We start from the raw sequence: 14420 nt of genomic DNA, 5'->3' as shown, positions 1-14420 counted from the left end.
CTAAACGTGGTTGTTGTTACACCTTTACATAGTAGACACGATTTTAAAATTTGGTTGCTATGGGCAAAGTGAAAGAAAAATTAATTTTTTGGATGGAATTTCCCCTTAAGCACTGCGCCGTATGTACTGTATGTTCGTATCTAAGGCTAATCCGATCCTAATTATGATATTCCTCTGAAGGCAGCACATTGTTTGCACTTCTGCGCTATCAATCGGCCGTGCTGCGCTACGTAACGACGTCTGACCCATTTTACCGCGAGCACTCACACACAGGCGGCGAGTGAGGGCGACAGCTCTTGTTCGCCTAGACGTATCCTCCAACATTCCTGCTGTAGTCTATATGTGTCACTAGAAATTATTTTTAAAATATGTTGAAAGTTTGCAAAACTGCAATCAGTCACTTTTTTATGTTAATTTATTTTGTCTTTGCTAGTTTCGTGCTGGTTTGCTCGTCTTCTAACGGAGGGAGAAAGTTGGATTTCACTGCGTGACATCTGCTTGCGTTTCCATTGCAAAGATATTATATTCGATGTCTGGTCACACAAATTTTGGTTCTAAGAACCTCCCAAGGCGAATGCTGCGATTACTCCCTAGGAAAAGCTTGGCCTTTGAGAGAGTCTTCTCAGTCTTCATTAGGGAATATTTTACAAATTTCAAGAGAAATTTAGCAGACTTTGTGTCGTTTCGAGGGGGCACCATGGGGAGGTAGTCTCTTTTCGTCCCCCAATTAAATTTATTTAAATATTTACATGATTTCCGATGATTACATTAAACAACATTTCAATACTTACAAATGCTTCAACGATTCTGATGTTTTCCTCGTCATTGTAATTTCTGTGAGGAGGCCACACAAGTCAGAAGCCGGCCGAAGTGGCCGTGCGGTTAAAGGCGCTGCAGTCTGGAACCGCAAGACCGCTACGGTCGCAGGTTCGAATCCTGCCTCGGGCATGGATGTTTGTGATGTCCTTAGGTTAGTTAGGTTTAACTAGTTCTAAGTTCTAGGGGACTAATGACCTCAGCAGTTGAGTCCCATAGTGCTCAGAGCCATTTGAGCCAAGTCAGAAATGATTTTAAGCTCCCATTAGCTTGGAGTTTCTTTAAAGCCTTTGCAATCGTTTTGTCTGCCTTCATTGCTGACTTTTTCCTTCTGTTCCCATCAATGTTTAAAATTAGTCGTTGAAACTGGTAGCCGTGGTACTGTGCATCTTCTCGAAGATTTTTCACTAAAGAGTAAACAGTCGGATGAACTTTTGATATTGATGGGTTTATTCTTCGGTTCCATCCTTCCGAGATGCTATTAATGATGGTATGGCGCCTTCCACTGCAATTCCACATTTCTCTTGGCATATGTTCCTTATTGAGCCACTGGGCCACAAAATAGTCATAAAAGTCCTGAAGTTTTTGGTCTTCAGGCGTGCTCTCTTGAACACACAGCCAACCATCATGCAATATCTCCAAGGGAAAATGTGCTAGAGCAGAACACATTCTTATGTGGCGGCGTATTTCCTCGTTTTCCTTGTAGGCTGGAACGAGGCCGTAACATTGAACTTTATTCCACGAACATTGATTAAAATGACAGCTGCAACCAATAATTTCTGTTTCAGGAAACAAACTGTTAGCTGCTTGTACGACGGCAATTTCGAAGTCCGTCATCAGAAATGCAGGGTTCAATCCAGGCACGTTAGTTTCAATAGCTTCAAAAAAAAAACGTTAATATGGTTTCTGGATTTTTATTTGGCAACAAAGTGTAAACAACTGGAACTATTAAGCTCGGCGTGGAGTATAAACAACTGTCAAAACTGCTTGCTCGAACTCTTGAACGTTCCATCCACATGTTTTTCAATACCATGCGGTCCCCTGTTATCATCTACAAGCAAAAAATTGCTACTTTCTTTCATCAGCAAACTATTTTCTTGGGAGAATATTCCTCCAGAATCAGTGGGACCTTGCGTAGTGCCCATATACACTGAAACGCTAAAGAAATCTGTATAGACTTGATACGTAAAGATATATGTAAACCGGTAGAATACGGCGCTGCGGGTGGCAACAAGTGTCTGGCGTAGTTTTTAGACCGGTTACTGCTGCAATGGCAGGTAGTCAAGACTTAAGTGAGTTTGAACGTAATGTTAAAGTCGGCGCACGGGCGATGGGACACAGCATCTCCAATATAGCGATGAAGTGCGGATTTTCCCGTTCGCCCATTTCAAGAGTGGACCGTGGATGTCAGGAATCCGGTAAAACATCAAATCTCCGACATCCCTGCGGCCGGAAAAAGATCCTGCAAGAACGGGACCAACGACGACTGAAGAGAATCGTTCAACGTGACAGATGTGCAACCCTTCTGCAGATTGCTGCAGATTTCAAAGCGGCCATCAACAAGTGTCAGAGTGCGAACCATTCAATGAAACATCATCGATATGGGCTTTCGGAGCCGAAAGCCCACTCGTGTACCCTTGATGACTGCACGACACAAAGCTATACGCCTCACCTGGGCCCGTCAACACCGACATTGGACTGTTGACTCGAAACATGTTGCCTGGTCGGACGAGTCTCGTTTAAAATTGTATCGAGTGAACGGACGTGTATGGGTATGGAGACAACCTCACGAATCCATGGACCCCGCATATCAGCAGGGAACTGTTCAAGCTGGTGGAGGCTCTGTAATGGTGTGGGGCGTGTGCAATTGGAGTGATATGGGGCGCCTGAAACGTCTAGATACGACTGACAGGTGACACATACGTAAGCATCCTGCCTGATCACCTGCATCCATTAGTGTCCATTGTGCATGCCGACGGACTTGGGAAATTCCAGCAGGACAATGCGACACCCCACACGTCCATAATTGCTACAGAGTGGCTCCAGGAACACTCTTCTCAGTTTAAACACTTCAGCTGGCCACCAAACTCCCCAGACATATCTGGATGGCTTGCAACGTACTGTACAGAAGAGATCTCCACCCACTCGTTCTCTTATGAATTTATGGACAGGCCAGTGGGATTCATGGTATCAATTCCCTCCAGCACTACTTCAGACATTAGCCGAGTCCATGCCACGTCGTGTTGCAGCACTTCTGCGTGCTCGTGGGGGACCTACACGATATTAGGCAGGTGTACCAGTTTCTTTGGCTCTTCTGTGCATTTTCTCCTAATAGGATGTAACGTTTGTTTCGCACTTCTGTGTGATAGTAACGATGTTACTAAGTCGTAGCTTCGGTTGAAGAGCTGCCCTACTTCTTCAACGTAAACAGATGAAACTGTAGCATGTGTTTCTGTTGCCCTCTTCTTTGCGATGACGAAATGTTTTCGCACTTCACATGCTGCTTTATCCGGAATACAAACATGGCTGTCTTCTCCTAAAACATTGTTACTTTTTGTGGATAGTCTTCCTTTGCACTTATCCTTTTGAAAGTTTACACAACGCCGGTAAATCACTTCTTGCTTGTATAGTCCGCTATATACCGGGTGATCAAAAAATGAGTATAAATTTGAAAACTTAATAAACCACGGAATAATGTAAATAGAGAGGTAAAAATTGACAAATATGCTTGGAATGACATGGGGTTTTATTAGAACAAAAAAAAAACAATGTTCACAAAATGTCCGACAGATGGCGCTGGACAGCAAAACGTCAGTGACTGCGCATGACAATCGTGTATAAAAAGAGCTGTAATGAGAGAGAGAGAATCAGATGCGCCAGCAGTCGCAGCATGTTGACGTTACCTGAAAAGGCGCTTTTAGTGAAGCTGTATCATCAGAATGGGGATGTGCTAGTTCAGCGTTACGATCCTATCGCCGTAGGGAGGTGATTCGAATGGGTAAAGGTCCGTTGACAAATGCAGCTGTGGCGAGAATGATTTTGAAGTTCGAAGCCACGGGGCCGGCCGGGTTGGCCGTGCGGTTCTAGGCGCTGCCACTTCAGTCCGGAACTGTGCGGGCGCTACGGTCGCAGGTTCGAATCCTGCCTCGGGTATGGATGTGTGTGATGTCCTTAGGTTAGTTACGTTTAAGTAGTTCTAAGTTCTAGGGGACTGATGACCTCAGATGTTAAGTCCCATAGTGCTCAAAGTCATTTGAACCATTTTTGAACTAGGCGCTGCAGTCTGGAACCGAGCGACCGCTACGGTCGCAGGTTCGAATCCTGCCTCGGGCATGGATGTGTGTGATGTCCTTAGGTTAGTTAGGTTTAATTAGTTCTAAGTTCTAGGCGACTGATGACCTCAGAAGTTAAGTCGCATAGTGCTCAGAGCCATTTGAACCATTTTTGGTGTCGGTGAACTCCGTTACTTCCACACCAAAAAACAGAACACTACTTGCCAGTAAGAGATCAACTGCAGTTCTGAACTCTGGAAGAAAGCCACGCTCACTACGGACAGGGAACTTTGCGCAGGAAATAGACTTTGGTCTCACCCAGAAGACTTCACAGGTTGCGGCGGACAGGCCATTGTGCCCTACTTCTGGAACACCCTGTCCACAACCAACAGCGCCCTAGGCTCCGTACAAATGGCAACACATTTCCTCTCCGTACAACTGTGTCTCCGTGCAAGTGTCACCAATTCGCGAGCGGGTGGAGGGTAGAAGCGCGGGAGAAGATAGCTTGTCGAGTTATGATTATGCACTTCCCTTCTTCATAGGTATGCATTTCCGTCCTTGACAGGTTTGCAAACCGAAGAGGGAGCAGGTGATACTCCGCTCTGTCTCCCCTACAACTTCACAAGAAGCAACTACAGGGTGTTTAAAAAAATTTATTCGACCCTACGCAGCGGGACTTATGAATCACTGGCGACATAGTGTGCAGACATGCCCAGGTATGTTTAGTTTCCATAAAAGCGTTAACACTACATGGAATACAGATAGAGTAAGAATCTGCAAAATGAATAGCAAGTGGCACTTGTGGTGGGGGAAGTTACTTTTCCCATTAGAATGATAAAGCAGCTGTACATGATGACTAAAAATCTATTTACCCTCTAGCAGCGCAGAGCATTATGCAGAGACGTGCGTAGATTCGGTCCATATGCATATCTTGCGTTAGTATTATTAGTAACTCTTACCTGTATTCTATGTAGAGTTAACACACTAGTGAAAAAGTGGGGGAATGGTATAATTTTGTAAACACCCTGTATTTGCTTATTTTGATGTTGTGGAGTAGATACAGAGGGGAATCACCTTTTAGCTCTCCAGTTTGCAGATCTATGAAGGAGGGAAGTGCACGACCGCAATCTGGCGACCTACCTTCCCTCGCGCTTCTACCCTCCACCACCACGCCCCCCACCCTACTACACCCCCAGAACACAATTTATCCCTTAATACGGCTCTACTGCGATTAGACGTGGTATACAAATTTAATATTTGTTCTTAACCCAATTTATGTAAAACATTAATTTTATTCAATTAAAACACCGTTTTTAATTATATACTATTTTTTCATTCCCTGCAATGCGGAAATGTAGTCGTAGTGAAAAAATTATTGGTTTTTTCCTGTAGTAAATTTAATTTAAGTTTGTACTGCGAAACATTTTCGATAGAAGCCGCAGTTTTAGAGTTATTCAAGAACAACATAAAATAGTGACCTTTAAACGTCCCCAACTCCAATGCTCACTCTCTGTCGGTCAGGATTTTTAGTACAAAGGGCGTTCAAAAAGTTTTGTACAGTCGTCTCTATTTTTTATTTTTTGTAGGAGGAGAATGAAATGTTTTGTGAACATACTTCGAACATTTATCTATACATTGAGCCTACTGAATGTAGCCTCCATCAGCTGTGACGCATTTGTCCCAACGTTCTTTCCATGATGTAAATGCACTTTGTTAAAATGCTGGGGATTGACTTTTACACCATCGCTTGACACAGAAAATGTCTTTCTCGCTATCAAATGTTTTACCGCACAGGTGGGCCTTCAGACGACCAAAGGGGTAAAAATCAGACGGAGTATAGTCCGGACTGTAGGGCGGATGAGGAACAATTTTCCAGCCCATTTTCCTGATTTTCTCCTGCGTCATAAGGACTGTATGGGGTTTGGCATTGCCATGGTGTAGTCTGATGAGCTGACCCTGAAGCTGTGGTCTGTGGGTCTTGATGGCACGTCGCAACTTGTCCAATGACAAACAGTAACGGTCCCGGTTAAATGTGGAGCCAGGTTCCAAAAAGTCAATGAAAATGACACCACACTGATACCAGAAGAAGGAGGCAATCACCTTTCGGCCTGCTGTTCGTGAAATTCTTGGTTTCTTCTTCCGAGGGGAACACGGATGACGTCACTCCATGGACTGGGTTTTGCTCTCAGGTTCGAACAAAAACAACCATGTTTCATCCTGGGTAATGACGCCGTCAAAAAACTGTTTCCACTCTTCAGTAAAGGCCTTCATGAGACCCTCACACACATTCTTCCTCATCGTTTTCATTTCTCTTGTCAGTATTCTAAGCACCCAACGTGTACAGTTTTTTCTGTACCCTTGTGACTGTACCAGTGATACCACACTACCCAATGACAGACGAGTCATTTCAGCTAGCTGTCGTGTCGTCACACATCTGCCATTTTGGATGATTTGATCAATGGTCTCCTTATTCACATCACTCACTGCCGTCGATGGTCTACCGCATCATGGATTCTCCAGTAGAGAGAAATCACCCTCTTTAAACCTCTGCAACCACCGCTGGATAGTGCTGCGGTCTACTGTGTCCTCCCCATAAAGAAGGAGCAACTTCCTGTGAATCGATGTGGCAGAGTCATCGCCGGTCTTGAAGAGGAACTCCATCACCGACCGTTGTCGCAACCTGACATCAACTTCACAGTCCATTATGGCTCACCTGTAAATAAAAGAAAATACTTTTATGTACCAACTTATAGCTAAATGTTCCAAGTATGTTCACAAAGAAATGTCATTCCCTTCTGCAAAAAATGAAAATATTATGGACGACTGTGCAAAACTTTTTGAACGCCCTTTGTATGTTGTTCATGACACTCCCTCCTAGCACTGCACAAAAATCTGCTAAAGTGCGCGTCATTTACGACGGTGGCCGAGTTTAGGTTCGTTCTGCACATCTGACGTCACAAAACAGTCAGCCAATGAACAGAGAACGACGTTGCCAGAGCTCCACTGCAGTGCAGAGTGAGGACAAGTCTCTTCAGTTTTAGAAACGTTCAGTCATAAATAAAGTAATTGAACAAAAGCAATGTCTTGATAGCAGACTTTCTTTTATTGAAAGTTTGAAAAAATCATTCGTTATACCAATTGCTTCATATTCTATTAATTAATTAAACCAAACAAGCAATTGTTGTTGTTGTGGTCTTCAGTCGAAAGCTTCTATTCTCGTCTTGTGTAAACTAGTTATCGTCCATGTTTCACTTCCATACATGGCTAAACTCCATACAAATACTTTCAGAAACGACTTCCTGACACTTAAATCTATACTCGATGTTAACAAATTTCTCTTCTTCAGAAATGCTTTCCTTGCCATGCCAGTCTACATTTTATATCCTCTCTACTTCGACCATCATCAGTTATTTTGCTCCCCAAATAGCAAATAGCAAACAAGCAATAAGCCTCCTAATTCAGGCGATAGCAAGGAAAGGTGTTTGTATCATTCTCACTAACCGCTTTTTCGCAATAAAGAACAGCGGTAATTGTTTATTTCATATTGTACTTCGACGAAACGTGAGTAACTCATAGTCATACCAACAGTGTTTGTCGGTATTTTGCGTGATATTTTAAAGTCCTCCAGGAGGTCTCTTGAATGATGAGCTGCATTAGCGTAATGGTTAAAGTGTTTGGCTGCTAAGCGAAAGGTCCTGAGTTGAAATCTTGTTTGGTGCTTGATATTTTCTTTACTTAAAAACAATATCGAAGTGTCTTACTTCATGAATTTTATTCGTTTGAATGTAATTTTTTGAAATTTCTAGTGGCAACTAAAATCGACAATACGAAAAGTATACGCTATGGACTTTTTTACCTCTGCAAACTCTTCAAAATTTCGTGCAATGATTTACTACATCTAATGCTGCACAATAACTGCGTTGAACATCGAAACAAAATTAAGTCATTTATGGGGGAAGGAATCGGTCAAGAAGATGTGAAAAATCAAATTTTGGGGCAAATAGTTTTTGTGAAATCGAATGATGAAGTGTGTCAAAGCAGTCGAAACACCATGTGTCTGCACAGGCGAGCAGTGCAGTGATGACAATCGCGCACAGCGCGGAATGCGGGGAGCACGTCTCTGTAGCAGCGAAAGGGTTAATGCGGCCGTGGTGACTTGACTTCATAAACTGCGCGCTCCCCCCTAAACGTAAGTTTGCGAACTATACTGTGGCGCTGCTTCTCTTGGCGCGTGCAACTGGCAACGCAGCAATCTCCCGCTGGGCTGTAAGACGTTTACATCTCGACGTAAAATACTGTCATGGTCAACGTTATGATGGTGCGAATAATGCCAGTGGGTATTTCACAGGATTCCATAAGTGAATTACTCATTTGGAGCAGAGAGCATTGGTTGTTCATTGTTCGGTGCATAATTTGAATTTGGTAGTACAAGATGCAATGCAATGCAAGGTATTAGTTATGTGCAAGACTGTCTGATGATTATTCGTGGATTAATATCATTTGTGTGATATTTGCCAAAGAGGCTATGAGTATTTGAATCGCTACAAGAAAACAATGAATATGGTGTTGTAAAAAACATTCCCAGACTCACTTTGTTGCCATTCTGTCCCACAAGGTGGTGTCTGAGAGAAGAATCATTAAAATCTTTGGAAAGTAATTATGACATTCTCTTGAAATTTTTGGAAGACCTGTCAGGCGAAAAAGGTGAATTCGATGGGAAGGCTGGTGGATATTTTTCAAACCTACATCAATTCAGATTTCTTATTTTCCTGAAAATATTAATTTCAGTTTTCGGCAGGATTGAACAACTTCATTCTTCTTTTCAGAAGAAATCATTGTCATACTGAGAAGTCACTGTTTTGGTGGAAACTTTATTTACAAGTTATGCTTAAAAAAGGGATGTATTTTTTGAGACGTGGAATGAAACCATGAGGAAAGCGGAGGAACCAGTTTTGTCTGGAAATAAGAAGATGCCAAAACGCTACGACGAAGGTAGTGATCCTTATACGTGATATCTACCAAGAAAATGCATTGACAATTATTTTTTGAAATAACTGATGGATGTGGCTGTTGATTCGCGAAATCGTAGATTTCAAACAACGGTTTTGGAATTAATTTCACAAACTGAAGCTTATGCTATCGACCAAATTGGTGCTGATCGAATTCTGTAGTTCTATTGGACAGTGTGTGATAAACAATAACTGACATTACGGAGGGACATGTTTCTACATGGGTGCAGAAGGAAGAAAGAAGTGGCCCACTTGTCAGACGTTACAAGTATTTTATGTACAGGAAACAGAGGTCCCATGTGTGAAATCCTCACAGAATTTATGAAGTTTGTACAGATTATTTTAATTATACCTGGTATTTCTTGTACCTCTGAGCGGTCATTTTCAGCATTTAGACAACTGAAAATGTTTTCGCGCTAACAATGACCCGAAACAGACTGAATGATTTGGAATTCTTCATGTTTATGAGAAAATGAATAAAATACTCACATTAACAGAATTGCAAACAAATGCATAAGTAAAATGATGTAAGAAGGAATGTATTTTACATTGAAAGTTAACATGTCATGATGATTATTATTATTATTTGGTACACAGAGTTAGTCATTTTGTAGTTTCTGGTCACAACAAAATCTTTACATTCTTCTTTTTGCATTTATGAAGATTTTGTCATTGTAATTTTTATGAATGTGGTATTTTCTCTTAGTAATGTGTTTATAATATCATTGCCTCTTGCTATCATTGTGCTTATAATTTGTTTGAAGTAAACAACACTTAATAATTACGATGGAACTGGCAGGTTTATTAGTGAGTTAAAAGTCGAAAAGCAAACTAATTATTTTATACAGAAAAAATCCAGAACGATTTTTTCACTCTGCAGCGGAGTGTTCATTAATATGAAACTTCCTGTCAGATTAAAACTGTGTGCCACACCGAGACCCGAACTCGGGACCTTTGCCTTTGGCGGGCAAGTGCAAATCTGTGAGGACGGATCGTCAATCGCGCTTAAGTATCGCAGTCGCTAGAGCACTTGCCGGCGAAAAGCATAGGGCCTGATTTCGAGTGTCGGTCCAGCGCACTGTTATAATCTTCCAGGAAGTTTCACAGAAAGAATCATTTAATGTTACGATTACATATGTTGAGAATGTTCATTACAGCAACTTATCCTTATAGCCCAAATCCACTAGCGCGGCAGCCTTCGAATGGTTCAAATGGCTCTAAGCACTATGGGGCTTAACATCTGAGGTCATCAGTTCCCTAGACTTAGAGCTACTTAAACCTAACTAACGTAAGGACATCACACACATCCCTAAGGACATCACACACATCCCTAAGGACATCACACACATCCCTAAGGACATCACACACATCCCTAAGGACATCACACACATCCCTAAGGACATCACACACATCCCTAAGGACATCACACACATCCCTAAGGACATCACACACATCCCTAAGGACATCACACACTTCCATGCCCGAGGCGGGATTCGAACCTGCGACCGTGGCAGCAGCGCAGTTCCGGACTGAAGCGCGTAGAACCGCTCGGTCACAACGGTCGCGGCAGCCTTCGGGATAGGGCCTGTCACAAAAGACATTGTGTAGGCAGACTCGTGGTCGTTGCGTCACTTTGATCCCAGGGTTCCCCTGGTACTCATTTCAGACTGGGTCAACCTCGGAAAGGTATGCCCTCTGGATCCATCCAATTACATTTGGACCTGGGTTTGAACCCGTGCCACTTGCGTTCAAGTCAGCTGTGTTACCGACTGAGCTAGGACAGCTTCAAATTATCCTACCAATAGCGGTATATTTTACTTTGTCACAGCACACCCCTTTATAATACAGGTAGTGTTCACGAAAAATTATGAATAGACGGTAATCATTCTACAAAAAATTGTGATGTAAGGAAAGCACTGGCACCGTGCTTTGACACCGGTGCCAGAGACGGCGCGGTAGGCATGGTGCCATGATTTCAAATGAACCAGCACCGCTGTAAAAATGAATCTGTGAAACGTTTGCGAGAATAAAAAGGTCTGTGACGTGAACATTGAACTTAAAGCGCTACTCCTTATTTAGTAAGGGCAAGAACACCAGTCTCCGGCCGGAGTGGCCGTGCGGTTCTAGGTGCTACAGTCTGGAGCCGAGCAACCGCTACGGTCGTAGGTTCGAATCCTGCCTCGGGCATGGATGTGTGTGATGTCCTTAGGTTAGTTAGGTTTAAGTAGTTCTGAATTCTAGGGGACTGATGACCTCAGGAACTGAGCTGCATAGTGCTCAGAACCATTTGAACCAAGAACACCAGTCAATGACGCCTGCTTCTCCATAAATACAGCGAACAGTATTGCGGGCACGGGCACTTGCCGAACGAAGCAGTACTGTATGTGGCCACGTGACTGCCTCGGCTGCACGGTCGTTGTCTGGTGCCAACGGCATGGCACATACACGACAGTGCTTTCAGATGCGTGCCCGTGTCAGTGGTAGAGCCGGGACAAATTGTTTCTGCAAGCTTCTCCGTCTTACAAAGTGCTGCCGGACCGTGCCACACTATGATTTATTCTCTTTCGTTATGTTATCGATTGTCTTGAATTCCGTGTCAATGACAGATAGACGAAACCTAGCCATTTGTGGAGCTATTTCACTCCAGATTATAAAAACTAGTTCATAGCAGTGTGTGATACTTGTCAATCTTTTACATAGTTCAAATCGACGATGACATCTTTTAAACGGCATACGTTTCGTCGCTACCCGACTGTGATTTTGTAGCCGGCCGGGGTGCCCGAGCGGTTCTAGGCGCTATAGGGGACTGATGACCTCAGGAGCTGAGTCCCATAGTGCTCAGAGGCACTTTTTTTTGTGATTTTGTCTGGAGGTGGAAAAGTTACTCAGACGCCGGAAAGTAGAAGGAAGAGTGACGAACAACGGGAAGTTGAGTGTCGAAATAGTGCTTCGATTTCTAGTCGGTCTATTGATCTAGCTGCCTCTCCTATAACATCAGCGGCTACTCAATTTTCGAAAGTACCTGTTCCAAAGGCTAACAACCAGATAGTTGATGGTAGCTGCGTTCGTCAGAAGAAAACTAACTGTTTCTCAAAAGAAGAAAATAGGCCTCGGTTCGACGAAAATGATCTACATGGGTTTAGAGCCGTACAGTTTGGTTGAGGACACGGGATTTGTGGAGTACACGCAAGCTCTGAATCCTGACAATGAATTCCCGTCAAAATATGTTTTAAATCATTCGCTGATAAATTCTTTGTATGAGTCTTCTCGGCTTAAAGTACCAGTATACCTTTGCTCTTGCACCTTCTGTCTGTCTAAAATACTTACTGTTGGGTGCGGCTGGTCCCGGCGGAGGTTCGAGTCCTCCCTCGGGCATGGGTGTGTGTGTTTGTCCTTAGGATAATTTAGGTTAAGTAGTGTGTAAGCTTAGGGACTGATGACCTTAGCAGTTAAGTCCCATAAGATTTCACACACATTTTTTCCTTACTGTTGGGCATAACTTAATACGGGAAGTTTCATGGCTGTCACCGCCCATTTTATTTCGCCAGATATTATGATCACTCAGTGTCTTGTCAGATTGTTTCTCGTATTCAGAGGTACATATTGCGGAAAATCGATGTGTTCAGCTTTAGCGCATCACAAACGAACGGAACATCGACGAGAAAGTTGTAACTGTTGTGTCCGACAATTCTGCAAATATTGTTCGCGCAATCGAACGAGGTAAATGTACTAATTTTCTTTTTCGCTCATACGTTGTATTTAAAAGCGCAATTTGTGTTAAAGCAGCGTGAGTTACAAGTTGTTCTGAAGAAAGTGAGGGAAACCGTGGAGTACTTCAAAAGAAGCACGATAGCAACGGCAACCCTAACAAGGGAACCTCCCCATCGCACCCCCCTCAGATTTAGTTATAAGTTGGCACAGTGGATAAGACTTGAAAAACTGAACACAGATCAGTCGAGAAAACAGGAAGAAGTTGTGTGGAACTATGAAAAAAATTAGTAAAATATACAAACTGAGTAGTCCATGCGAAGATAGGCAACATCAAGGACAGTGGGAGACAAATAGCGCCGTGGTCCCGTGGTTAGCACGAGCAGCTACGGGACGAGAAGTCCTAGGTTCAAGTCTTCCCTCGAGTGAAAATTTCAATTTTTTATTTACAGTTTATGTGAAAAACTCTTATGTTTTCATCACTTTTTTGGGAGTGTTATCACATCCACAAGAAAACCTAAATCGGGCAAGGTAGAATCTTTTTACCCATTCGCTAAGTGTACAAGTTAGGTGGGTCGACAACATATTCCTGTCATGTGACGCACATGCCGTCACCAGTATTGTATAGAATATGTGAGACGTGTTTTCCTGTGGAGGAATCGGTTGACTTATGACCTTGTAATCAAATGTTTTCGGTACTCATTGGAGAGGCACGTCCTTTCGTCTACTAATCGCGCGGTTTTGCGGTTGCAAAACACAGGCACTAAACTTATTACAGTGAACAGAGACGTCAATGAACGAACGGACAGATCATAACTTTGCGAAGATAAAAAAAGTAAACTTTTCACTCGAGGGAGGACTTGAACCAAGGACCTCTCGTTCCTCAGCTACTCATGCTAACCACGGGACCACGACGCTCCTGAGGTCACTTTCTCCTTGATGTTGCCTATGTTGCGCATGGACTACTCAATTTGTATATTTTATTAATTTTTTTCGTAGTTCCACACAACTTCTTCCTGTTTTCTCGATTGATCTGTGTTCAGTTTTTCAAGGCCTATCCACTGTGCCAACTTATAACTAAATCTGAGGGGGGTGCAATGGGGAGGTTCCCTTGTAAGAAACTATTTACACCAAAACGACCTCCCATTAGAAAAACTCATCCACGATGCATCAGCTAGGTGGAACTCGACATTTTTCATGATCGAACGCTTCCATAAACTTTCAAGTGCTGTGAAAAGTACGGCTGCTGCACTAAACGCTAAGGTTCCCGCCATTGCAGTGGAAGAATGGCTATTATTCGTAACACGTGTGCAGTTCTGAAGCAAAATGTTCAAATGTGTGTGAAATCTTATGGGACTCAACTGCTAAGGTCATCAGTCCCTAAGCTTACACACTACTTAACCTAAATTACCCTAAGGTCAAACACACACACCCATGCCCGAGGGAGGACTCGAACCTCCGCCGGGACCAGCCGCACAGTCCATGGCTGCAGCGCCTAAGACCGCTCGGCTTATCCCGCGCGGCAGTTCTGAAGCCATTCGGAATAGTGACACGGGAAATGAGTGCAGACCAATATATATCGGCGTCGAAAGTGATTGTTTAAAGGAAGGGATTA

This window comes from Schistocerca nitens, chromosome 3, assembly GCF_023898315.1.
Source record: "Schistocerca nitens isolate TAMUIC-IGC-003100 chromosome 3, iqSchNite1.1, whole genome shotgun sequence".
NCBI classification, from domain to species: domain Eukaryota; kingdom Metazoa; phylum Arthropoda; class Insecta; order Orthoptera; family Acrididae; genus Schistocerca; species Schistocerca nitens.
The sequence above is the reverse complement of the archived record's forward strand: the minus strand, read 5'-3'. Positions refer to the sequence as shown.